This window comes from Rhopalosiphum maidis, chromosome 1 (assembly GCF_003676215.2).
Source record: "Rhopalosiphum maidis isolate BTI-1 chromosome 1, ASM367621v3, whole genome shotgun sequence".
NCBI lineage: Eukaryota > Metazoa > Arthropoda > Insecta > Hemiptera > Aphididae > Rhopalosiphum > Rhopalosiphum maidis.
In genome coordinates this window covers 77,817,036-77,844,017 of record NC_040877.1, presented here as the reverse complement: position 1 = coordinate 77,844,017, position 26,982 = coordinate 77,817,036, and the positions used below count along the sequence as shown (strand labels likewise).

General features: G+C 34.9%; 1 protein-coding gene across 5 annotated transcripts in view; it reads right to left on the bottom strand.

Annotated features, from left to right (window-relative positions):
* The window catches only part of LOC113555508 (brain tumor protein), a 63,396-nt gene that overhangs the window by 17,084 nt on the left and 19,330 nt on the right, over positions 1–26,982 (bottom strand). Inside the window, exon 1 of one of the 5 annotated variants that reach the window (XM_026959862.1) lies at positions 23,488–24,068. The exons of 1 other annotated variant lie outside the window; for it this stretch is intronic. The gene's annotated coding sequence lies outside the window, so the exon portion shown is untranslated. Of the gene's footprint in view, positions 1–29; positions 695–10,825; positions 10,916–23,487; positions 24,069–26,982 lie in introns of those variants that run through there. 3 more of the 5 variants (XM_026959865.1, XM_026959864.2, XM_026959861.2) reach the window with 3 other exon arrangements.

Sequence of the window (26,982 nt, the reverse complement as noted above, 5' to 3'; positions counted from 1 at the left end):
GCGATAAAAACATGGGAATAGATGCGTACGTGCAAGTGTGTACGGCCGACGCGACTGCAGCGGCGGTGACGATGGCGACGAAAACTTACCACCAAAGTCCTGTGGTGCGCTATTGTACAGCGTGCGCGCGTGTTATTCTTATTATTCTGCTGTGTATTTTTTTTCTCTCACCGATCGGAAACGAACACACTTGCGGATCTTCAACGAATGATTAAAAAAAAGTAATAATAATAATAACACTTAACACTTATAAAATAAAATAAAAATATAATAATAATAAAACAAACAAACAAACGAGTGAGGAAAAATTATTTGATAATAAACAAAATATAACAACTATATTGTTGCACACACGCGCGTGCGGTCGTGACGATTTTGTTATTACTGAAAATTTCCTTTTTTTTCCATTCGTTTTTGTTTCACTTGAACATTTTTTATTTCATTTTTTTTTTTGTTCTTAAATCACGAGGAAAATAAAAAAAAAATCAATAATAATGAGAAAAAAACTTAACAGCGGACTAACACACACGTACGGAATTTAAAAATTAAAAAAAATTAAAACTTATTATTTCCATCTACTTTACAACAAAACATAAACGTGAATTTTTTTTTTTTTTTGAACCGGCTCGCGCACGTAAGCGACGTCTGCATGAATGACGGTATGGGAACCGGCCGATCAACTAAACTGCGTGATCGTCTGCCGTGGCGCGGTGGTGACGGCGGCGACCCGGTAGCCCAGGTGATGGGACCGAGTGCGCGCCGGCTACGCGCCACCAGCAACGCGCTCTACCGGGACACGCGTTTTTCTTCTCTCGCCGTCCCCCACCGGCGCCCGTTGCAACCGCCATCCGCCGACGCCGCAACGCTCCGACAAACCATCCGACCGCGCTTGACCGGCCATTGATTACGCGACGTAATTTCATTATTTTTCATTTCCACGCCATCCAAATAGAAAACAAATGCCCACCCGTTACACTACGCACCGCCATCACAAGTTGAACGGTCGCAAAGTATACGAAAACTCGGTTGAATGGCGCGGATCAGGGAATTGGCAAAAGGTTTATATTTAAACTGGAATTGTATGCAATATGAAGAGAGGAAAATATGTTCTGTATCCGCGCTTGGGATGGGTAACCGGCTGTACGTGCAATTTACACACTTTAGTTGACGATCCATCATTACACCGCACTAGTAAAGTATTGTTAAGCAGACTTACAGCGGTGTTGCAGTGCGAGCCGGTAAAAAAAGAGAGAATGTTCGATTATAAACCCTCCCCCGGAATTATAGTTCAATTTTTCACACGTGACATGAATAAAAGCAGATAATTATAATATCTTGAAATTAAAATGTTCGTTATCTACACCACTCATGATTCGAAATTTATACCTATCTATGATGCAATGTTAAATTTTTTTTCGGTGCAATTTAAATTTATTTGAATAATAAATCGCGTCAGAACGAGCAATATTTTTCATAATAATAATTAATTCAAAATAAAATTCCTACGATAATATCCAAGTGTTTATTTGAAACAAAATCTAAATAATTTTAATAGATACTATTATGCTTAACGCTTGTAATTACAACATAGATCACACGATTATTTTTTGTACTGTAAAATATTTTATTTTGGATTCACAACAATTATTTACATAATTAAATATTTAATATTATATTTATATTATTAAAAGTATTTTGTTTTGTCTAAAAATGAGATTAAATAGTTAGTTGATACTAAATATACTGCTGTTAGCTATACTTATACATTGATTTATGTTATTTCTGCATGTTATCTGGATGTTATTTAGGTTTATTTCCCGTGTTTGTAAAATAAATATTATGTAAATATTTGTTATTCATTTGACATTTCAACTTTTATCGAACGAGTAGTAATATCGAGTGCATATGCGACTACGGGAGTGTACATACATATTATCATTACAGAACAAGAGTCTATAATTTGTACACAGTTGTAAACATGATATTATAATACGTGGAATAAAAGTATTTCTATTTCTGTGCCATAAGACGGATAAACACGAACTTATCGATAATATCTAATGATTAATATTTAATACCGTCTACAACGTTTCAAAAGGTATTTTATACACGCATGTTATTATAGTGTTTCACTGAGTTTGTAATATTTGTACAGGTTTGGTCTAAAAAGTTACTACCGAAAAGAAGTAATAAAAACGTATGCAGATACCTACACGTACGGTACAAAAAGAACGAGCGCTAATGATACTATTGTATAACAAAGTAATATTATAAATTATAATACATAGCTACATAAGTATTTTCGTGAAATAACATGATGACAAATAATATGAAAAGCACACATATTGTTTAATAAATTATAATAATATATGGAAAAGAAACGAAAGAACGAGGATGACGAATGAACATTGAACGCGCGTACGCTGCCATAGTAACTTTTAAGTATACAAAAAATAAGATATAGTACCTACTACACTATTATTGTAATACACATAAACAATATAATTGCCGTGTTTGTACACGTACAAATATTATCATGTTGAATAAAATGTACGCAACGTAAACCGGAAAGAGTCGGAGAAAGAATATTTTCGTGACAATAATATTATATTATGTACCTACGATTCGCTCAGAGCACATACGTCGTTGTCATCGTTGTCGTCGACGCCATCGATGACACGCCAAGTCATAAACATCCGGACAATTTACAATAAAAAATAATAGTAACGATAAACAAATTCAACTTTATATAATATGATTATATACTATTTATATTTTATATTACACGATAATATATTATTATTACATTATTACTGTCGTAATTAAAACGCCAAAGAACACACATTGTGCATACAATAAAACTTGTACAATAATTATAATGATGATAGTTTAGTAATAACAATGATAATATATGGAGAAATATCGAGACAATAGAGCGGCGTTGGCGGCGGCGCGACAACAACAATAATAATATTATAATATAAATCTAAATGGTTCGCATTTGTTGCATGTTTTGATATATTGAAATAACTACTGCCGCAGAAAGCGGAGAGAGAACGTGGTTTATTGGCACGAACCGACCGTCAGAGTAATGTTTAACGATGCTAATTAAAAAAAAAAAATAATAATAAAACTTCTCTTTGCGTACTATTACTTTACTTGTACCCCTCCGATCCCCTCCCATGCCTATCTTACGGACATCAATCGTGTGCAGCATAACATCTAATATGTACACGTGAGAATGCTCGCCAATTACAATAATTGAATAATATATATTATACACAGTATATACGACGAATAAAGCTCGGGAGACTAAGATCGACTTTTCGTTCCGCACCGATGGGATTTACGATTTTGTTACACTTTGCATCCTCCGCCGATACTCACCTCACCGACACTGCTATTCGCCGATTTAACCGGAGAAAAAGTCGAGACCAAGAAGTTTTTAATACTTTGGTGTCTCGCCGTGCAGTAGATATAGATATGCCGCGAGCGGTGTACATTCGGAAACGTTTCTTTTCCCGCGCGATAAATCATTCCCCACCAGTGCCACTACCGTGTATAGACTAGAGGACTTCTTCGGAAAAACAATTCAACGAGTCATTAATTTAACACTATCCACCGCCACCTTTTTTATACGACCAAAGACGGACTTTGCGGTAAACGGGAATCATAAATACACACATTGCACACATACTCTAACATATAACCGTATTTAATATTATATTTGATTTAAAAATATCATTATAGTTTTACGTAGAAGAGCCTTTATACTGCACAAGAAATAAATTGATGGTTGCTACTCAATTTAGTTTGTCAATTTAATGAAATAATAATTATAATGAATGAAAACAACGACCGTGCAAATATAATAATTAATAAAGTGAATTATTCGGTTGCTTTACTTTTTCTTATCGAACGATAAAAGTATTTATTGAAATTATTATACATTGTGCTTAGGCTCTCGGGTAGTCGGGTGTACAACACAATAAATTAGCCTACTATTATTATTATTGTCATAGTATTATCATATTTTTCACAGTGTTTATATTATCGACGGTCAGTACTCAGTGTACATAATATATTACACGACACACGACGTATATTAATATATTATCATGTATGCGCAAAAATCTCTGTTATCTATTATTAATATACTACCTTAGTTTAATATATAATAAAAAAAAAAATGGTAATTATTTCGATTTTGAGCAGTAGTGCGGGAAAAACGTGTCTGTCGGTGGGTGGATTTTACCTCTAAAGAACACAATGCATATTAAAATATATAGACAGAAGTAAAATGTTTCTCGCAAATGACACGGCCAGTTGAAGAAAAGAAACAGCAGCAGAAGAAAATCCTAATCATGTACACGACAAAAAACCAGAAATTACCCATTTTGAATACAATTTTATTAATATAATAATATGATACATATCAATCATAACATAGTAATTTAGTTTATTGTAAATTATACCTAATTTGTAAATTTGTACAATGTAAAGACTAAGGAGGTGGATATGGACGCGCTCTTCGCGTCCGGTGTGTTTTCGGTTCATTGTTTAGAAACGTGCCTGTGGCGGTCCGTCTGTAGTGGACATAATGTTATTTATTGATTAATGATTATTATAAAATAAAGGTACGCATTTCGAACTACAAATAATAATAATAATCATTGTCGTTTTCAATGTTACGGCTAGCAACCAAAAGATGCGCGTGCAGTGCATAATGCGTTATACTCAGGAAAATATTCTATGTATAGTGTTACACGGCGGTGGCGGAAATAACCGGCTTTGTTGTCATCGTCGTCTTCGTATATAGTTCGTGGCGACACAAGGTTTCTCGTCGTGTGCATAATAATATTAATATTATACGTCCTCGTTCGGCGCGCGTTGAGTGTAAAAACAAAAAACGGATAGCACAATATTAAGTGTCTCGGTGGGTCATTAGAGAGACGGAAAGAGAGAGAGACAGAGACAAAGAGACACACCAGTCCTCACTTAACCGTATGCGTGCCACGGGGAGGTTCGACCGCCACAGGGTCGTTTGAGAGGTGCGCATTTCACACGTGTCGTCGTGTCGCGTTTCTTCAGCGTTATACACTTATACATAATATATTATTATATACGTCGCCGAAAGAGGAAATGTCGGCCGAAAAACACTGCACGTGTGGTACCCGCACGACGAGGTTCGGGTTACGTCTGGTCTTTGGTTTGGTCCGTACGTGGGAGAACGTCTATAATATAATATATATCTTATTTACAACGTATAAAATATATATTATATATGTAACACATGGTGCTCCGTTGCGACCTTTTTGGATTCATGATTTCGTACGTTCCAGCAGACGACGACGAAACTACACAGTACAAAAAATGGCGTATGCTTAATCAATAATAAAAAAAAGCGTATATTATGTGACTGCCCGACTCAAGAAGAAACCGGTAATATTCGATTATAATCGATCTATCGGTGACGAATGACGATTTCGGGTTCAGAAGATCGTATAAAAAGAATATCGGTTTTAATGCGATTTACCGCGGGCGTGTCAAAATCCATACCCTGGTGATATACCATACATTATAATTTATAAGATGTTGTACAGCAAATTAATGTCGGAGGCGTGTGACCAGAACGTCCAGAACGATTGACCGTTATTACAATATAGGTATTGAAGAATAACCGTCGTCTGTCGAGTTTCTTTTTTTTTCGGGATATAGACGACGTAATTTTGTGTTGACGAGACGAGAAGTATCGATTTTCTCCCGAACCATTGAATAACATTCACATACGAAGAATCCTGTCGGATCACTGATCAGTTGGCTGGACGCCCACGCCGGTTCTGATCCGACGAGCGAATACACATTATACTATTATAAACTGCACAACACATAGAAAACAAAAAGTGGCGACAAAATAGTCGTGCATAATATAAATCATCTTGTATACCGTAGTATATGAAATAAAACCAGCTAACCTGCACGTCAACACCTGCTCTCTGCAGGACTGAACACGTTATCTATTACGAAAGAAAACGATAAAATAAACGTTCACTGGAATAGTGGAATTTATTCGATAATACAACATGATTATAATAATGTTCATTTCGTTAATAGATGCAAATGTATGCGACTCGGTCAATTGATTTTACTTTCGCTCTTGGCTCCGGAAGTATAGATCGCGTACACAAACAAAAAACAGTGCAGCAGTGTGAGAAATCTTTGGTATAAAAAATTGCGAATATTTGCAGCAGTGGACTTACATTATGCGCTTACAACTAATATATTCTATAGTGGTTGACGATAACGTGGCTTTTTAATGGTGTGGAATTCCGTTTTCGTCATTAAATCCGGTTCATTTAATCTTATAATCATATATGTTTCATGGAAAATGTACGCATGCATTGTAGTGGTTCAAACGCCATTGATTTGTCAGAATATATTTGAGATAGAAAAAAATCTACGGGGGGGGGGGGGTAAATAGATTTCCCTCAACCCAAGGGCCAAGGGTGTATTTTATTAATATTCACATTTTAAATGGTTTTAACATAAAAACTACTACGAAAAAAAACTTATAATACTCATTTTCAATCTCTTTTCCCTCAGAACAAATTGAAAAAAAATGTTTTTCAAACTACTTTCATTATTTGACATAATAATTGAATTAAAAGTTTATAGTATTAATACTTAATAATATTATCAACACTACGCTATAGCAATAACATGACATGATGTATATATATTTCTGTTTTAGTACACATCAAACGGAGCTATTGTTCATTTCGAAATTGTTTGACGAAGAAACTTTTGGGATAAAAAATAAATGGATTGGATATTAAGTATAGTATACACTACATTTAACCAATAACCTACCAAAGTTCAATGTACAAAGTAGTTCAAGGTTAATTGGCACTTGTCATACGTCCAAAATAAACCGATAACCAATCGTTTATATTATAATAGTATTATATATACAGTTAACGTAACGAGCACCATACTATGCATAATATATGAATTAGATTAAGGATACGTAACAACGTAACAATATTGATGTTTACCCGAGATATAAAAAGAGAACCACATACCTAAAGGTATTTCGTCGATTGGTTTGATCTGTGATGGCGAACGCTCTTGGATACAATATAAAATGAATAATGGGATCAAGTTTGTCAATTTAGTTAGGAGAAAAGAACATATATTATTTTTATTTTAATCACGACTGATATAGCCATATAGGCGGTAGATAACAAAATTAAAAGTGTTGACAAGTGACTATAGTCTAATATTATACATAACATAAACCTATTCAACAAGGTGATTGACAGAAACCTTACAGGTTACAGCTAGCATTAATATTGCATACCAACGAAGATTATATTGTCATGACCATTATAATATTAATGTATATAACAACAGTGTATGTATAGAGATTATATATAAAAATATATAGTTCAAGTTCAATTAAAAAAAAAAACAAACAAACAAACGAATGAATAATTTAATTTACAAATCTGATGAACTAGTTCGCGTAACACCGAGGTCAATTAAAAAATATATATATATAATGTACTGAAATATTACACAGTTACATGTGTATTATTACGCGAAAAAAACACGTCCAGACTTGTGCACTTTATTTAGTATTTTGAAATTTTCGAACACTTGATAAAAAAATGTACTAATAGAAAATCGTTCTATCTTAAAAATACTAGATATACCTATATTATTTTATACACTTTTGAATTAAGAATATTTTTTAGATTCTCGAAGTCTTAAGTGCGAATGGTGAAGGTGCTATATAACCCCACATCAAAAACCGTCGTTGGACATATTATGCGCGTGCATTTGGAGTTCATTATAATACATGAAACAGAATGAATAGAATTTATGAAATTTAAAATCCAAGCTGGTTGGCGAAAAATATTTGTATCCCGGTCGCGCCCTTTCTTTAGACGTTGTGCGAGCGAAGAGCTAGCCATGTATATAATACGACTGCTGCTTAAAATAATGTGCACACGGCCGCGACGAAACGTTTCGTTTCTCACGTCCCTTTGACCTCGACATAAACATATTACAATATTATATAATATCGGATTACACTATTGTGCAAACACCCAAAGAAAACGGTCACAGGGTGATGTGCTCCTCTCACCCCGCTGAGCCCGCGTGTATTGCCGGAGATACCACTTGACCCTCCAGCTTCAACTGACCCTACGGGCAGCTCCCACAGCTCCGCTGCACAGAGGAAAACCCTCGAAAATCGCTCCCCCGCCATAAATACCGGTTTTCCTAGCCGCCCCCGAAATAAAAAAACAATAATATTATAATAATGCATTAATGCTCACTCGACGTTAATACGCAGAACGCAATAACACTGTGCCATCTGCGAGTGCGACCAACGACGACGACGGCGGCGGCGGCGGCGACGTCAAAACGGTATAACATCATGGGCGACGTATGAACAAAGGACATAATATAATATATATATATATATTAGGTATTTATTATAATATAGTATAGAGATTGGTGGTGTACACGAGCAGAGCACGCGGGTACACCTCGCGGGTTCAAAGCCCGCAGATGATCTGTATGTGTTCGTACGCAGTCGTGTGCTCGTGTGTACGTGTGTGCATGTGTGCGAGCAATGCTCTGCAGTAACTGCGTTTTATTCTTATGTTTATATAATAATATGTGTGTGTATGTGTGTGAGTATAAATATAACAGCGTAGTTTACCCATCCCCCACCACACCCCTTTCACAATGTATTCTCCGTACGTACCTACATATATAATATATTACACACACGCATGTATATATATATATATTTATTTATTATCCAAACACATAAACGTACGGTTATGTATATGTATGTAATGATATACGCGAGTGCATATGTATTGTACATATAGTAATAATATTCTATTCTCGGTAGGTAACACAACTGGTTCCACTAAGTAGTAGTGGGCGAAGGGGCGAAGGGTATACGTGCGTGTGAGAGTGTGCAGAGCTACGTAATATTATAGCGATCTCTGTCTTTCTGAGCGCGCTGGGGGAAGCGGCTGCGTTACGGTGGAGTGGTGTTGTGGCAAGGGGAGAGCGTTAAACTTTAGCAAAACCGTCGGCCGCCGTTTAATTATTATAATAGCGTCCCGCCACACCATTCACGACGACGACGACAATCGCGAACGGGGTGGACTGGTCGTATCTGTCCGTTTTTTTTCGCGCCGTTAATTAAAAACAAGCCAAATTTCTCTGCACCGTTGTAGTTTGTTAACGCGTACAATAAATTATTATTATTATTATTATAAACACGTCAGATTGTTTCGCGTTCAGTAGGATTTCGAACATCGATATTTTTTATATTCGATATGGAATCGTGTCGCTATACGAAGTGACGATAAACCATTTGTATTATAGGTGTATTATATAATAAGATATTACTGCTATAGGCAGGTTGTCCCACACTGGTGGCGTGGTGTGAAATTTGAGCCTTTTTATGATGCGTTGTGCCGATCGACGGTCATAGTTTATTATATTTTTATTGTTGTGTTACCGACGACTGTATTTCGTAGAAAATAAATAATTCTACTAAAATCTATCATACCATAGTAATATAGTGCTATTATAATTTATAGTAGATTGTATAGATAACCGTAGATTTAACAAATAGTAAAGACAATGACATTACAATAATATTATGATCTTAATTATTTCATGTTGTTGGTTCGTCATAATTAAAATGGCGGGTTGTGGTCAGTTTAAAAGTATTAAAAAGTAATATATTTTTTTTTCAGAATCAAGTTTACTATCAGAAATATTTAAAAAAAATACTATTATTTAATTAAAGATAGGTACCTATCTATAGTACTAAATTTCTATTTTTTTTTCTACTGTCAAGTATATAGCAACAGTGAATATTATTGGTGCATTTATTTAATAAAAATATGTAAAAATTTATTTTTAACTTTAACTCTGTTGCCGCTAAGACTTAAAATATAATTTTTATGGCTATTTCGAGATCAGTGCTCGAATTTGGAGAAATTAAGTAGAGGAACTCAATCCAACGATATAAAAACTGCGTTGCAAATGCATAATTACTTAACACAGACCCATAGCGAGCTTTACCCCCACACCCCCTTACCAACCTTACTTATATATTTTGAACACCACTTTTCAACTATACAGATGTTTAAATTCAAAGTATAATATATTTTGATAGTATAATACCTACGTCCTATATGTTACAGTAGAAAATAAAATAATAAGGATAATCAAAATACATAATTTATTCAATATACTAAATAGATAACAAAATTAATAATCATATTGTTTTTGATATTAAAAGTAGTAAAATTCTTTGTATAATTGATGTAAATTGAAATCCATATTTTAATAAAAATTATTTTGGACATAAGTTTGTGCTTTCCTCCCGTTTCAGTAAAAAAATATAGTTGAGGTACGTAAAATAAAAGAAAAAAATAGTAGTTGTGCTCTATCCCCCCATGCAACCCCCCCAATTCGAGCACTGTTCGAGATTCTGGCAAAAGAAAATATTCGCGACAATCTTCGTTTGATTATCATGCTTTTCTGATACCGCCGATATGACTTAAATAATCAAATATTTAATGTACATAGGGCAATTTTCAAACTACACTCAGAAAAGTAAATTCTGTATTGTATTGTGAATAAGATAAAAAGCATATTAAAATTTAAAACGAATCAGAAAAGTGATCAAATCAGATCGATTGTGAACAGTAATCTCTTCATAAAATGTAAACGAAGAGAAAAAGTTTTACACAAAAACTTAAAAACACTTTATTCTCCTTACTTGTAGTGCTGCGAAGAGGAGCGTAGAAGCTCGTTATAGAAAGCTCCCGACGATTTTGTCTGACAGTAAACATGTATGTATAATAATATAACCGCCGTTCGTTATAAAGCGTAATAAAAATATAATATTATAATGAACACTGTAATACTGTATTAACACTTCACAAACAAGATATGCGTTTTGGTCATTTGTCTAAACTCAAATTCGACCGCCGAATGACGTCGCGTTTTCCACAGAACTCTATATTATACACTCTCGCGCCACGTAAATCATATACAAACACACTTGTTGTTCGTACGACGCACCAAATCTATATAGGCGAGCACGAGGCTTCTACAAGCACACTATGTATACAATATATACGTATAGTTTTTTTTTGTCCTCTCTCACTCTTTGGCTCTGTAATACAAACACACAAACACACACACAGACAAGCGAGCGCGCACATACTTTGGGTTCACTATTCCCACCCGTCGTCGTGTGCAGCCCACTGCAACACTGCAACTGAACAGTGACGAAATATTCGACTGTAAAATACGTAAATATAGCCCGTAGTAGTGAAAGAAATATAAAAACGACAACGGCAAGTGAACATATTATTATAATAATATTGTGTACAGCGCAAAACGAAAAACGAAATAATATATCGGAATTGGGATGTAGTACCTACATATATTATATAAGTACGTGTATCGGTAGCGATCGGGTGTCGACGAAAACATATTGTCCGGTGCAGCTCAGCAGCTGCAGCAGTAGTCGAACGAAACAAAAATATTACATATTATACATTACCACACAATGGTTAATTCTAATTCACAAATGCATGTATAATATATATGTACATATTCCGTGGAGACGTTTAAATAGGTGTAGGTACAGGCGTGTGTTGTGTATATAAATATATATATAGGTGTACATATATACATAAATATAGACGAAAAATGTGAACAAGTTCAACGTACTTATCGCGTCGGTATTTAAGTAGGTATATGTTTATTCTTTCAATTTTTTCTTCGTTTGATAATTTTTTTGTGTGTCCGCAACTTTTTTTGTTGATGCGAGCAGAGTAGTAGCGATGTGACCCGAAAAAGATATAATATTACGTCGAGGCCTGAGACTTTTATTAATGAATAATATAGAGTTGCATATCATTGCACTGTCCCCGAAACCGACCGACGACAAAATAATAGTACATAACCTCTATAATAATAGAAAAGCCCGAAACCGCGGCGTCGGTTTGTATGCGTTATTATTTTTGACGACACGGTAAACTTGTATTGATACTCGTAGGTATAGTCGTATGTGACCGGCACGACCGCGGTAACACAATATCATCATATTGTACGATATCCGTTGTCGAGTCTTTCCGCGACCCCTTCCCGCTTGACGGGCCAGCATATCGCGCGTATTATTATACCCGCACCACTACGTATAATATTACACACCACTACGTCTAGTGTTTTAAGTACTTTATTTATTTTTTTGGCGTGTGCATTCTTGTGGACGACTTGTTCACAACCAGCACTACAGCGGCAGTGGTAGCAGGAACTGCTGACGGTCCGTGGGCACCGCATACACATATATAGGTATGTCTCTATATAATGTATAATATAATATGTATTTATATAGGTAGGTAGATAGATAGGTATTAACTGAAGCGGCGCGGTGAAGCGCAGGGTTTACAATAGGATATACGGCGATTATTAATAACGCGGCTTTTGTAATACGCGACACGGTTTTGACGGTGGTGAGGGGGAGACGCAGAAAATTATTGCAGCACCCGGTGGTGGTGGTGGTGGCGCGGCCAGGTGAAGTCGGCAAACACAGCACACATATAAATATATAATATGTATTGGTAAGGACGTGAGGTACGATTGTATATAATATATATGTATGTAACTGGTATAATATTATATTTAGGTTTACGCAGGTAGTGTATACAATATAATATGTATACACGCATGCACTCGGGGCGTCATTAATAATTCCGACATTAGGACACCCTGTGCCCGCAGCAGTGGGCCTTTGCACAGCGGGACTCTACCCGGTCGATAATAGAAACGTTTAGCTTGTTGAATCGAAAACGTCATTATTCGGAAACGAGAGAGTCGAGCGCGACGACCGTGCAAGCCATTGGGTGGCAGGGAGGTAGAGACACAGAAACACTGTGGAGGGCATAGCGCATAAATACATGTACATATTATTATATTGTTATTGTGGGGGTAAACCAGTTAAACCGGCAAAATTTCGACGGCGACGATGTGTAGTGTGTTAGCGTGGAGGGTATTGTGTCCGTGACAAATGTCGACGAAAAACCGAAATACTATACCGCCAACAGTATTTCCGAACAATGGGACACTCCCCTCCCCCAGATCGATCAACGTCTCCAATGATAATAATTATTGGACTTGACACAGAATTGCAGCGATACACGCAGCGCAAACGCATGGATTGGTTTTTTTCCATGCCATTCCATCAAAACCAGTTACATACGCACAGATGTTCCGGCGAATAAAAATATCGTGTTAAAGGGAGAACAACCGAATATATACCCACTTTCCAATCATTCGATATCGAACGCGTCATTAACTTTAAATAATAATAATATTAATAATAAGTAATGTGATGAAAAAAATTCGAGATGATTTCAATAACTGTCGTCTTTGTTGCGTAACGTTGGGTCGTATTCAACATATTATATATATATATGAGCCATGATGGATCAGACACACTTTAATATTATCTATGTACATATGTGACGAGCGAATCGAGCGATTATGTTTTTCAAAACGTATATTAATTATATACGTGCCTATATTATACAAAACATCGGAAACATACGAATAGGCTTATTGGATCTGCAAAATAACACCAATTTATCGGTAAAATATTGTGTATAACTATAATATATTACCTATATTGCATATCAATAAATATGCTAAATTAAAAACTATTATATAATATGTTTGTCAGTGGCGAATTTAAAATTGTCTCTGGGGAGAAGGTATACACATTTTTATGTATATATGTAATGTATTTAAAACTCCTTTATGCGTACAATTGAAAAGGGTACACAATTTTAATATGGGTACGAATGGCTGAAATCAGTTATAATAAAATTGAGTTGAGCTTGTGTGGAAATGGTGACTTAATACTAATACGAATTACAGCCGTTACGGATGCCAAGACGACTGACTGAATGAAGTACTTGGATAATGATGGATGTTTTAAACATGTATATAATAATGTAACTATTAAATTGTAACTGCAAGTATACAATACAATGATATACTTGTATATTATTAAGGAGATGTCACAGTAATCACGAAATTGCAACTATAAAATACTCTCGACTGTAATAATGTACCCGCCGCTACTGTAGTAGCATGAATTTGGTCTTTTGGATCCACTGCGCGTGTGTGTCATGAGTGGGTTTATATACAGTTTAAGTGCCGCGTATATATTATATACTATATACATATATATTATAATATAAGGTATGTACGGTTTCGCATGTATAAAAGTCGGGAGTTATTACTGAATGATGAGTCGATGAATGTATAATAATACCCGCCACTTGTATTATTGTATATAATATAATATAATATATAGGTAGATATGTTTTAATGTTATAAGGTATACGTATAATAATAATACAATGCCCCAGCATAACATAGTAATAATAATATTATTATGATGATATTTTGATAAGTCACAATTGTGCAAACAATTCACTACATGTCTATATCGACATCTCAATTGTAACACGTTTTTAATTGACCAAAACAACAAAATATGATCTTGTACGCGCCGCGTAATATTAACACGAATGTACAAACGTATATGTTAGGTATAGATGACAGTACTGTGTTCTTATTATGTTGTATTTTTACAACGTTTACGCGGTGTTCATTCTGCAGGGTCGACCAGAAACGATGAGGTGAACAATTTTTTTCCGATTTTTTCGACCTCAAATACCGACGACAATGGGAACCGAAATCTTTACTTTCTCATGAAGGCGTCTCGTCCACCCCTTCACCGACCTTGATTCAATAGGATTTTTCGACCTGATTGCACAACGGTGTCTACGCTTAAACTGCCGCAGTGGCATGCGCACATATTACCCATATACAATGTCTACGCGCTCGTCCTCGTTAATTTATGTACCCTGTTTTTTTCTCGCTCTCTCTCACTCGGCGAGTCATGTGCCGTTTGTATATATGGGAGTGAGAAGCGAAACACGCAGTGTCGTTGTCTACCTGCGACTATATGATATATGTGTACCTATATATTAACATATAATGTATATATATATATACCGTAGACTTTATACCACACACGCGGATAAACGACATACCTATATAATATAATATGCATTATAATAAAACCGCGACACCGGCAATATCGTCACATCTTGAGTGCCGCCGCCGCCAAACGGATTTCGTTTCTAAGTTTCGGGGAAAAACTCGTTTCGAAATGCAAAAAATATGTATAATTGTATATATATCTTAATAATATTATACGTGTATGAAAAGCCGCGCAGTGCCGAAAAACATTCGTACCGCGACGAAAGCTGAAGTTATACTAAAATAACGTGTCTGGAAGGACGTTTATCAAAAATATTATTAACAATTTTAAATCATAGTTGAACCAAATGTCAACATTTGAATTCAGTATTGACTAAAATTATTGTAAATAAATACATATTTTGGTTCCTTAAAATAAAAATATATAGCCTTGCGGGCTGTTAATGATAACATGCTAACTACTGAAATGTCGAGGTTATATTATAATACGGAGTCGCGTGTCAAAGGTGAATTATCGGTTTTTATTTTTAATTGCCTGGTGTCTGGGCGTATTCTAAAAATATCTTGTCTTAGGTCATACCTACGTCGCGTACAAGATTGTGTCAGACTACAATATTGTATTTTGTGCACATATTACACACACATTAATATTGATTAAGAAGGGGGCAGGTGAGACTTAAAACAATACCAACTAACTTTACTATTTAGTTGGTATTGTTTTAAGTAAAATCATTTTTATTTAGTTTCAAAATTTATCTCAAAAAAATCATTGAAAATAAAAAAAATCTATTATAATAATATTGTTTTTGTGATTCATTATTATTTATATCTGTTAGGTGATATAAACACACCGATGATAAGTGTTTAAATTTTTTCGATAGAAAATGTGAATAATATGTTATGTAATATTGTACCACATATACCACCTTCCCATGTGTGTTTGTCAGCTGTTTCTATTTTAAATAGATATTATATTGAATGTAAATGATGTAATAATTGATCTACATAATAGTTGCTTAATAATACTTCTCATAGCTTGTATTTGATTAAAAATTACAAAATTTAGTATATAGCCTGTATGCCTGTTCACTATGTCGATAATTATAAATTTATTTAGATCAGAAGTTACTAAATAAGGAAGTGTCGAGTTGAGTAGCTTCACCTCGTGTTTTTATAAACCAATATTATAAATTTATGAAATCTTCCCTCAAAAAAAAAAAAATTGGCTATTTTCACCTATGCATATACCTACAATCTTCATACTAATATACAATACGTGATTTATAATATATCATCTATACATAAAATATGCGCGAGGGACTACGAGAAATAATATTGTGTGTTATATGTTTACTTCAAGACGACGCGACGACTACACGAGACAACGAGACTATCGCACTACACTGCATTCAGCTAATATAGTATTATAGCTTGTTGCGATCGGTTTCGTTTGAAATTCGGTGCCAATAAAAATAACAATATATTAACATACAAATATTATACTTTCGTATTATTTAGGGCCGCCGCGTATAGATGGCCGGAAATCTCTCGTTCCGGAAACGTTTCAAACCGTGTCGGTAAATATTATTTATCATTACTTATTTTCTTCAAAATGGCGTAGTCGACTGTCCCGAGTTAAAAAAAAAAAAACAAAAATTGTCACGATGGACCGTTGCCAAGTCGAATTCTGGTGAAATGACGTAATCCAAATGCACAAAATACCGCGTTGACTCAATCTGGTTTCTGAATAATAATAAGAGAAGACGTGAGCGCGGATACATATACATCGATCAATGGACAGATATGAGTAAATCATCATTGTCGAGTGATTCGACATGAACGGATCTCTGTGACATTTGAGTCATGACAATATTTTTGCGCGCACAATGTGATTTATTGCTGAAATATTGTCGAATTGTCGATATTGTGTGTCTAGCGATATAATTTCAGAATTATTTTCCGTGATAATGGAAAATAGTAAGCATTGGCCAACCATAATATAAGAGCCGCTCATAAAGTCATAGATTAAATAAAATATTACACATAACAAAATTGATAAATTGAATAATTGGTCATTTTTTAAATACAACCGAATAAGCAAATAGGTACATACATAATGCAAGTTAAAAAATATTATTAAAATTTTTTTTCTAAAAACAACCAGAATATATATTAACTATTGTCTAATAAATATATTATCTAGCTAATAGAATTGAAATTAAAAATATATCACTTATCGTTAAAATAGTCTAAAACCATCAATATGTTATTATTTATGTAAAAAAAGCGTCAATCAATGTCAATAACCAATCTCTAGAATATAAAACGCGTCAATTATGGGATGGGTATCTCTGAGAATGAGGCTGTGCCGATGATCGGGAACGAGAGAAATAAAATATACAATACTCGCGTTTTCGTTTTAAATTTTCCGTCTTCTACGGTTTCTGACGTATAAATAATGTCGAATATATATAATTCCGAAAACCAATCGACAATATTAACGATTCGGACAATATTCAATATTATTAGACGTTGTAGTTGTTGCACATTACGACTGTTATGAGTCTCGTGACATATTATTTTTATACACTTAGGCGGGATAAATTCCAAGAAAATCGTTAAACCGTGCAAATATACTGACGGGGACTCTCGGAATCGAAGAGAATAATATTGAAACTTCTGTGCATTTTGAATATTACTCGACTGTTGTGTGGCTATATCTCAGAAATCTGTCGAACCGCACGATTCGAAGAATCACAGAAGTCCATCCCTATTGTCAACGTATTATTTCCACAGTAAAAATACGCCGCCAAAGGGCTTCTCCTACGTGTGCCGTACTACTAAACCCGTCGGAACGTTCGCGCATAATATAATATACTCGACCCGCGATGTCGTTTGCTAGTTTCGGTGTGTGCTAAGGAGTGGGTTTCGTGTTTTTATCGTCGTACAACGAATAATACAATAATTGAAACATAGCGCGTGTAAACGAAATAATAACAACAAAGGCGCGTCGTCGATGTTTGCACAAATCTCGTGGAACGCCTTTTATTTTCGGTTTGTAAACAACAACCCCTTTCACGGAAATTATGTATTATTATTGTGACGTTATGCGTGTTGTTACCACCGTTAATATTACCTTCGTAATATTTTTGAAGACTTAACAATAGTTAAACAAATAATTAGGTAAAGTGAAATCGAAATTCTGTGAATTATTGCGGAGTAGCATTAATACTTTTTAAACACATCGCGATTATGCGAGTATGACGATTATTAACATACATCAAACACGAAATAAACTGACTCGAATCGTCTTCACGACGGGAGACGATGATAAAACTGTTTCATTTGCAGTGTTTAATGAACGAATCTCCGGTTCACAAATGATTCCAATAATACTCCAATATCGACTTAGTGCCATTAGCATATTACTGCTATAGTGCTATTTACCTATATACATATGCCGTAATCAGTGTATGTACGGAGAATCGAGTATTTAATGTGGGATTCTGCTGGGGTAACTATAAATCCAAATCATGACGTGTGGTTTGTTTCAAAATAATTACACGGCAGTTCCAGCGAACAAGGGAACGAAGTTTAAATACATATCTATTGAAAAACCATAAACGTAGAGCTTATAATTTATTTATTTATTTATTTTGTTAAGTATATAAATGATAATTTCGTAATGCATCCATATTTTATAAAATTATGGTCTTGGTTGTTGAGTTCAACAAAAGTTGAACTATGATAATATTCACTGAACAAATATACAATCTCTCATTAATATATTCTCTCAAGTGATACACACTTACTTTTTATGTAAAAATAATTCATGAACATCAAAAAATATGCTTTAATATTATGCTAATTTTATTTTATATTTTATTAGTAAATGATATAAAACATTTGTAAAAGTAGGTCTCAAAATTAAAATTATGCTTAAGTATCTATTTTTTTCATTAGGTATTTACAAACCTAACCCCCGAAATATTTTCAATTATTCAAAAAAACTTTTTCTACATGAACGAATCGCCTACATTTTTTAATCTCATCAAATTTACTATTATTATAATATGTAAACAATTTAAAAATCTGGACCCGGGTTAAAAATGTTCAATCTATAATAATAATTAAAGCGATATCCATCTTTCGTATTAACGTTCATTTCGCTTGTTTCCATATGCACATCGTATTTATCATGAACATTTTACGGAATATAAAATTGTGTAAGCCGAAGATAATATTAATAAAAACAATAATATTAATATGTACATAATAAGGAAAATTGGTGTTGACCTTTTTTGAAACAGCTTGTTTCGTGTGTTGGAAATATATTTATAACATGTACACGAATTTTCACTCGTATTATAATGGCCGTACGCAATAGGAAAAAACTAGTAAGGTTCAAGTAAGTACTACGATATATAATAGAGATTTTTGATTTACAGTTTCATTTATTTATACGTTGTTTATCGCCATAGTTTTTTTTTATCCATTTACGTCAGGTACAGTAATACAATATTATTATTACATCGCATGTAAACAATTTCGCTTTCTGATATTATGTTTTATTTTTTTTCTGTTGCGGTTTTATTTCTATTGACACGGATCCTATGGCATTCGGTTTCAAAGGGACGCATGCCGTATGCGGCATTCGAGCAATATTTGATTTGGACGTATAAATACACATACGCGTAACTCTAAAGGAAATAGTCTGGGGAGTTGTTGAGACATTTCGAATAAAAAGAATCCCAGAACGTCTCGTTAAATGTATTTCCGTATCGCTTAGTATTTTTCCCGGGTTGTTATCACGCCGCAGCAACTACATAATATTATATAATATTTTATGTATATGTATATTGTATACTGCAGTTAAAAAAAAAAACGTCGATTGGTTGACGAGACTATAAATCCGTTAAGTTTCCGTTCGGGTGAATATAAAAAAAAAATCAACTCACCCGTCACAGTGGCAGGGAGGGATTGGGGTAAACCATAAATTTTGATGGAAAACTTTGCAGCGTTCTTTTTTATTTTATACGTGATTGTGGTGCTCCACATGTGTGGTTTTCACGATCTCTTTTTCTTTTGTCCGTCCGTCCGACAGTGATGACCGGCTAATGAGGCTGGCGAACATGTTCTCCATTGTTCTCGGGAGACAAATCGTCCTGCCCCTGAGATAAACAAAATCGGTGGCGGAAAAGCGAAAGCTATTTCTGCTGCCTCTTTACAGGGTGAACCAATTGATTTAAACAAAGCACATGCATAATGTGTACCCATATGACACGATGTGGTAAGAAATAATGTAGCAGTAGTGGCGCCAAAACAATTATTAATAAGTAATAACTCATCCGTAAACCATCACCGCTAATTTTTTAACACATACTACGCCCCCTCAAGACTTTACTGAATTTAACCCTTTTATTAAATCACTTGAAAAAACGTTGTCAAAAGTTAAATAAATATAACATAAAATTATATTTATCTACTCAAGTTGTATTGTTTTTGTATTAAACTGTTTAAACTTATATAGTCATATAGGTTAACTATTACCTAAATATATGCCACGTTATAAATACCGAAAAATGAGACGCACAACTCGAGATAGTAGATACTCAATCAACTGAATCTCAACGGATTACTATAATAATATTATAATCCAAGATATTAACATCGATTAAAATTTAAAATATTTTAATATAGGTACGAACTTCCATATTAGTTTATTACTTATCTTGAGACTATACAGAGCACTGTGTAAGTGTGTAACTGTAAAAATTAAGTTTATTCCCTGTAGTGGGTTCAGAGTAGATAACAACCGACCACCACCCACCCATAGCTTATATGGCGACCACAATATATGTACATATATAGGGATCGGTACCGCTGATATGTGAGTACCTTGATAGGTATAAAAAATGTCTCGACCGGCGGCCATCGATCAACGGGAGTATAAAAAACGAGGGACTATCAACACGACCGTCGTCGTCATATTATCGTCGTTTAATGTCGTACGTCATCCGGGACGTCTCTCGGCGTTTGAGACGTCGTTTTATCCATTCCGTTTTCTGAACAGGTAAGACGACAGAAAAAAAAAAAAACCCCGAACAAAACGCGAAACGGACTGTTTGTTTATATTTTTTTCGCTGTTCCCACCGATTGAGGAACGAGCGTCGTGAAACAATGACGGACGTCAGACACATAATAATAATAGCGATAATCATTATTACTAAAGCATAATATTATATCGTTGGTAATAAATCACAAAGCTACATTATATTATTATTTTATTATTAAGCACGTGAGCTCGTGTATTGTAGGTACTTGTATTATACGTGTCCATCGGCGATGTTCGCCGAGCACGACTATATTATAGTCGATTCGTCTCTAGACACCTCTATATAATACCGCCGTTTCTTTCGTGGGATGCTGACAATAACAATATGCGATATTTTAATAAATTAATATTATTAAGTACTAATAACTCAATACTATACGTACACACATTTGGATCATGATAATACTATAACATGTTCCGCGGTATTTCGATCCGATTATTTACAATTATAATTTTTATTATATTATTGTGTTTGTCACTAATTGGGGCACGCTGTATATACCTAAAATGCTCACTGTATAGCCTGTACACACTGCGTGCATAATCGTATATATTTAGACGGGACTAATGGTGTAGTCGGTTTGATTGCGGAGTCACGCGATTATAATATATATATCGGTACGATATTATTATGAGTGTACACTGTTTCTCGTACTGTACACAAGTTGTAACTTTATAAAACTTTCCTATACGTACAGTGGCGACGCATAAATCATCATCACGAAAACTGCAAATCATTATAATAACACACGAATGAATGATCCGTGGCCGAGACCTACCAGTTGACGTCTCGTTGAGAGTCGCATCAAATACATAAAGTGCAATAAAATTATTATATATATTATATTATCAACTCAAAATGGCTTAATAAATAAAATTATAAATAACTTATAATTTTTTTATTGACATAGCAAAACATGATATTTGATTTATAGAACAAAAAATTGTATAATTTACAATTTCTTTTCTTGGATCGCTATTTTCTTTTCGAGTGGTTTATAAAATTCTAATTTACAAGCACACAGTATGTTAATATTATCGAGTTAATTAGTGTGTTTTATACGTGTTTTTGTTCCTTTATCGAGATTTTTGTTATCGTCATAATATAAAGAAATATGAAATTCAAAAATTCAATTAAAACACAACAAACAAAAAAAATCGTTTTTACCATTAGATATTTTAAAAATATTAATTCTGTTTTATTTGTAAAGATTAAAACATGGTATACATTCAACGGATCACGAAGGTTTTAAGCACAGAGAGATTTAGTAAATACTTGAAATCCACACAATTTTTTTTTTAATATCGCAGTTTATAATATTATGTCATAATAATAATAAAAACGGTAAATTGGTAAACATATAATCATCATTATAAAATATTGTGTTAAATCATTTGTGGTTGAATAACATTCAATGAAATTAGTCTACGAAAATAATAATTAAATTGCACTTTGACATCATCAGATTGATACTTAATTGCAACTTTTTAGTTTACATCAAATAACGATTGCCGCTTTAAAGAAAACAACAATAAACAGACTTATCTCGAAGCGTATATTTAAAAAAAAAAATTATAATTTTACAATCACGTTTGTGAGAGATAAAATTATATAACCTATAGTCTTAAGCAACTACTTGTATAATTTTGTATAATTCGAATTTAACTCCCGTGGTATGCCACCGAAATACATTATATGTATATCATAATAATATAATATATTATATTGCAGTTGTTATTTTTGAATTCATATTTCATAAACGATGTCATTAAAATGACCTTATGACTAATTAATAACAATTTATTAATTCCGGTCTGATAATAAATCCCGGCGGATACCACACGCGTAATATGGGTATACGGAGCGAAAATATCACATAATATACGTGAGTCTGTGTGTACACAAACATAATATAATATAAACAGATAAAAACTCGGATCGTAGAAAAAAAATAAATAAAAATTACGTCCGAGGACCGTGGGTCGTTGACACTCGGTCCCTATCCGTTCTTTTGTTTCAAGTCCGGAGGAGAACGCTGCTTTGAAGAATGCGTCGCGCAGCGGTGGCGGCGGAGGAGTGATGACGCGCGGATAAGGGGGGAGGACTACGACCGGCCGGCCGGCGAGCGCGTAGCAGCAGCAGCGACTACATACACACGACTCCCCCACCGCGTACGACGTCGAACAGGTGTTGTTATTATTATGATTATGATTATTATTGTTGTGTTTTCTTCACTCACCTTGACTCATCAAAAGGAAACGGAGTGACGCTGAGAAATTGACTGGAAAACAACAGTGTTTATCCGTATCACCGCAGTGGTGTGAGACTGGCGATGGAATACGCACGCGCGCGCGCCGAAAAACGGATATTATTTAAAAATACGTTTGTCGTGACCACGATATTCCAAAGATATTGTGTGCGGCTATTCCGTCTTGACGATTACGTTAAAAACGGATACCGGTCGATAAAAAAACTCTTTTGTTTACAATAACAATAACATCAGCAACAACAATAAAAGTATTGTACTATAGTGTTAATTCGTACGGGGATCACAAGGGACTAGAATCGGTTGAAAATAAAATAATAATAACGTATTATATAATATTATATAAGTACCGCGGAATAATTCGTTTTTGTACGTACGAGTCGAAAACAACGCACTCGCGACGACTACTGCACTATTGTTGTTGTAATGATTTTTTATCTGAACAAAGTCTGTGTGCACGTTTACAATAATAATTTACAATATATATTTATTGGACGAATGTTGTGTGTGCAACTTTCGGACGGCGCGCTCGGTGTCTCGCGTTGGGAACGACTAAATCGGCGTGAGCGCACACGACAACTGCTTGCCGGCGGCGTTGTTTTATCCGACGGGGTCCCTGCCGCCGCCGCCGCCGCCGCCACCCCTTTTTCACGTTGCGGAGGGGAAGAGTCCATCCGCGCGTTCCCCGCTCGCCCGCCTGAACGCCCGCCCGACCACCCCTATGACGCCGTGGGGTGGGAAACATATTATACCCGATTTCGAGGATCCCTTCGTCGCCACTGCCACCAGCCGGCCACGATACGGTGGCCGGCCACCCACCCCCATGCGTGAAACGGTGGCGTTGGTGGCGCTCTCCCCTGCAGGGTGCTTTGGGTGAGGGAGGTAGCGGTGGCGGTGGCGGTAGCAACGGCGGTAGGGTGAAACGATCGCGAGCGCGATTGACAGGGACTCGCAGCGACGGCGGCGGTGGTGGTAGCGCGGCAGGCCGACGCGCCGGGGAAACTCCACCGCCCCGCGACTGGTTAGGGGTGCGCGCGCGGTCGATACGCGAAACCATCCCCTTATCGCCGCCGTCTCTCCTTCGTCAGTCGCACATACCCGCCCGCCAGCCGACGGTTATCACCGCGCTTTACACTTTTTTCACATATTTGTATTTTATTTTTCTTCGTTATTTTCCCAACCCGGCGCATAGACTAACTGTACAATCCCTCCTCTTTTATGCATAATATATGATTTTATCACGCGTATGCTGTATGCGCGCGGACCACGAGTTTGGCGGCGGAAGAGATATACTTTTGCGTTTGATGTACTTCCGCTATCCAAGCCACATATATATACCACATGTTGTTCCGGCCCGACCGTATACACCGTAATACGACCGTCGTCGGACGTTTAGACGATCTTTCCCCATAAGTTGTTTGCTTTTTGCCCGTTTTCATCACTTATTATAACTTATAATAATATGTGTGTATAATATGTAAATACGTTTATTATATATGTGAGCAGTACGTTTAATCTATGGCACTGGCTACAATAGAATAGTGAAGTTTTCAGATTTTATAGTTAGGACGGTTTTTAGTGTTTAGTCTCGATAAATCTTATGCACGCGCCTTGCACACGTATATTTCACACATGAATTATAAATATATCATTGTAAGTTAATACTACTTATATATAATAATTAATAATATAGGTATCTACGGTTGTAAATAGTAATAGAGCGAATAGTAAACTTATGATCATACTGCAGTGACACAATAATTGTTTGCAGCGACGGTTTAGGGATTTAAACGCGGGTTGGATGCGCGGGGATAATAGTTTGGAACGTTTTGGTGCTCTGGCTGTGTTACATTATGCAATGTATGCAATATAGTTTATTTATAATATTATTATATCAGTGCCTACACTGCCTGCACAGAAAGGGCGAAATCTTATATCATAATATTGTCTGTTGTAGATGCTGCAGCCTGCAATCTATACCAGCGATTTGTTACCAACGCCGCTCGTTCGAAATTGTATAACAATTTATAAATGTCACATATATACCTACTTATGGTTATTGAATACGATTTAACAATGTGTGCGTTTAAATAGTGTATTATGTACGTGCCCCGGGTTATCAATAACCGCATCGTTTAGCTCCGAGCTATGACAGCTGAAGAGCTACAATAGTGCGCATAATATTTTTTTCAACTTCTGTAGCTTCTCGATTAATCACTATATAATCCCTCACCGTCGCAGCGTGGTAGATTTATTGAAACGTGTTGAAGTTATGAATAGAAAACTAATGGCAGTGCAAACCAGGGCCTAAATTGCCGTATAAATTGTTTATATCTCGAATATTGTTATATACGAGGCTATTATATATAACGCACATAGATTGTCTCATTTATTCACATCGCTGATGTTTATATGTATTGCATACGAATAAAAATAAATTAATAATTGAGGTGTTCTCACAATACAATCAACAAGTGACTAAACAAAGAATGAAATAGTACTTCCAACGATTATTTAGCTATTTAAGTGAATATTGATGTATACGCATCGTTTATATCGTATATACTTAAAGCATACTTATGTAGCGGACACGTAATATATTCGATGACACGCTAGAGACAATAATAGTAATAGTTTTATTTAACGGAGTATTGAGAAACTTATCGAAGAATCGATTGTTCAAATTGTAGTTGTATGCTGCCGGTTATGTATTTTAAGAAGGAAAAAATGTTGTTATTAGTATTTACCGTCTATCATTTTTCCATTCGACCTACACCCTGAAATATTAATGTAATTTTTTTTCATACGTTTTTTAAATGAAAAAAAGCCATCGATATTCTCTTTAAACCACCTGTGATGGGTCATGGTTTCCCTGTCAGCAGGCAAAAACATACTGATGGCCTTATATTATATTATTATGTGGCGAATTGTTAATCAAATACACAATATTCATGACCTAAAAATGTATTAAGTTTAAAATCTATAAGGCCTAAGCAGTACTTTCAATACTATTTTCTTGCTTTACAGGGTCGACAATATTAATTGAATATAACATTAATAATAATATATGCTCTACTGAGTATTAATATGTAATTACTAGTATAAAAATGTTTATAAAAAACATTATTAGCTATGTCAGGATAAGACAAACAAATTACTTTTTGATCTATTTCATAATTATTCATCAGTTAATCCTCGTTACTTATTAGTTATTAGTTTATTACACATTATATCTCATACATTACCAAAATGGCAAAATATATTGACCTGTTATGGATAGATAGTAGATACCTACTATGCGATAAGTAAAGTAGTATACGCTTTTGAGTATTAAAAATGTATCTTTTTAAATATTCATGTTTAATTTGTATACTCCATTATTTTTTTAATGGCAGACGAGGATTTTAACTAACTACTTTATTTAACGCTTAAATATTTTAATTTATTTAATCAATTTTATGTATAATT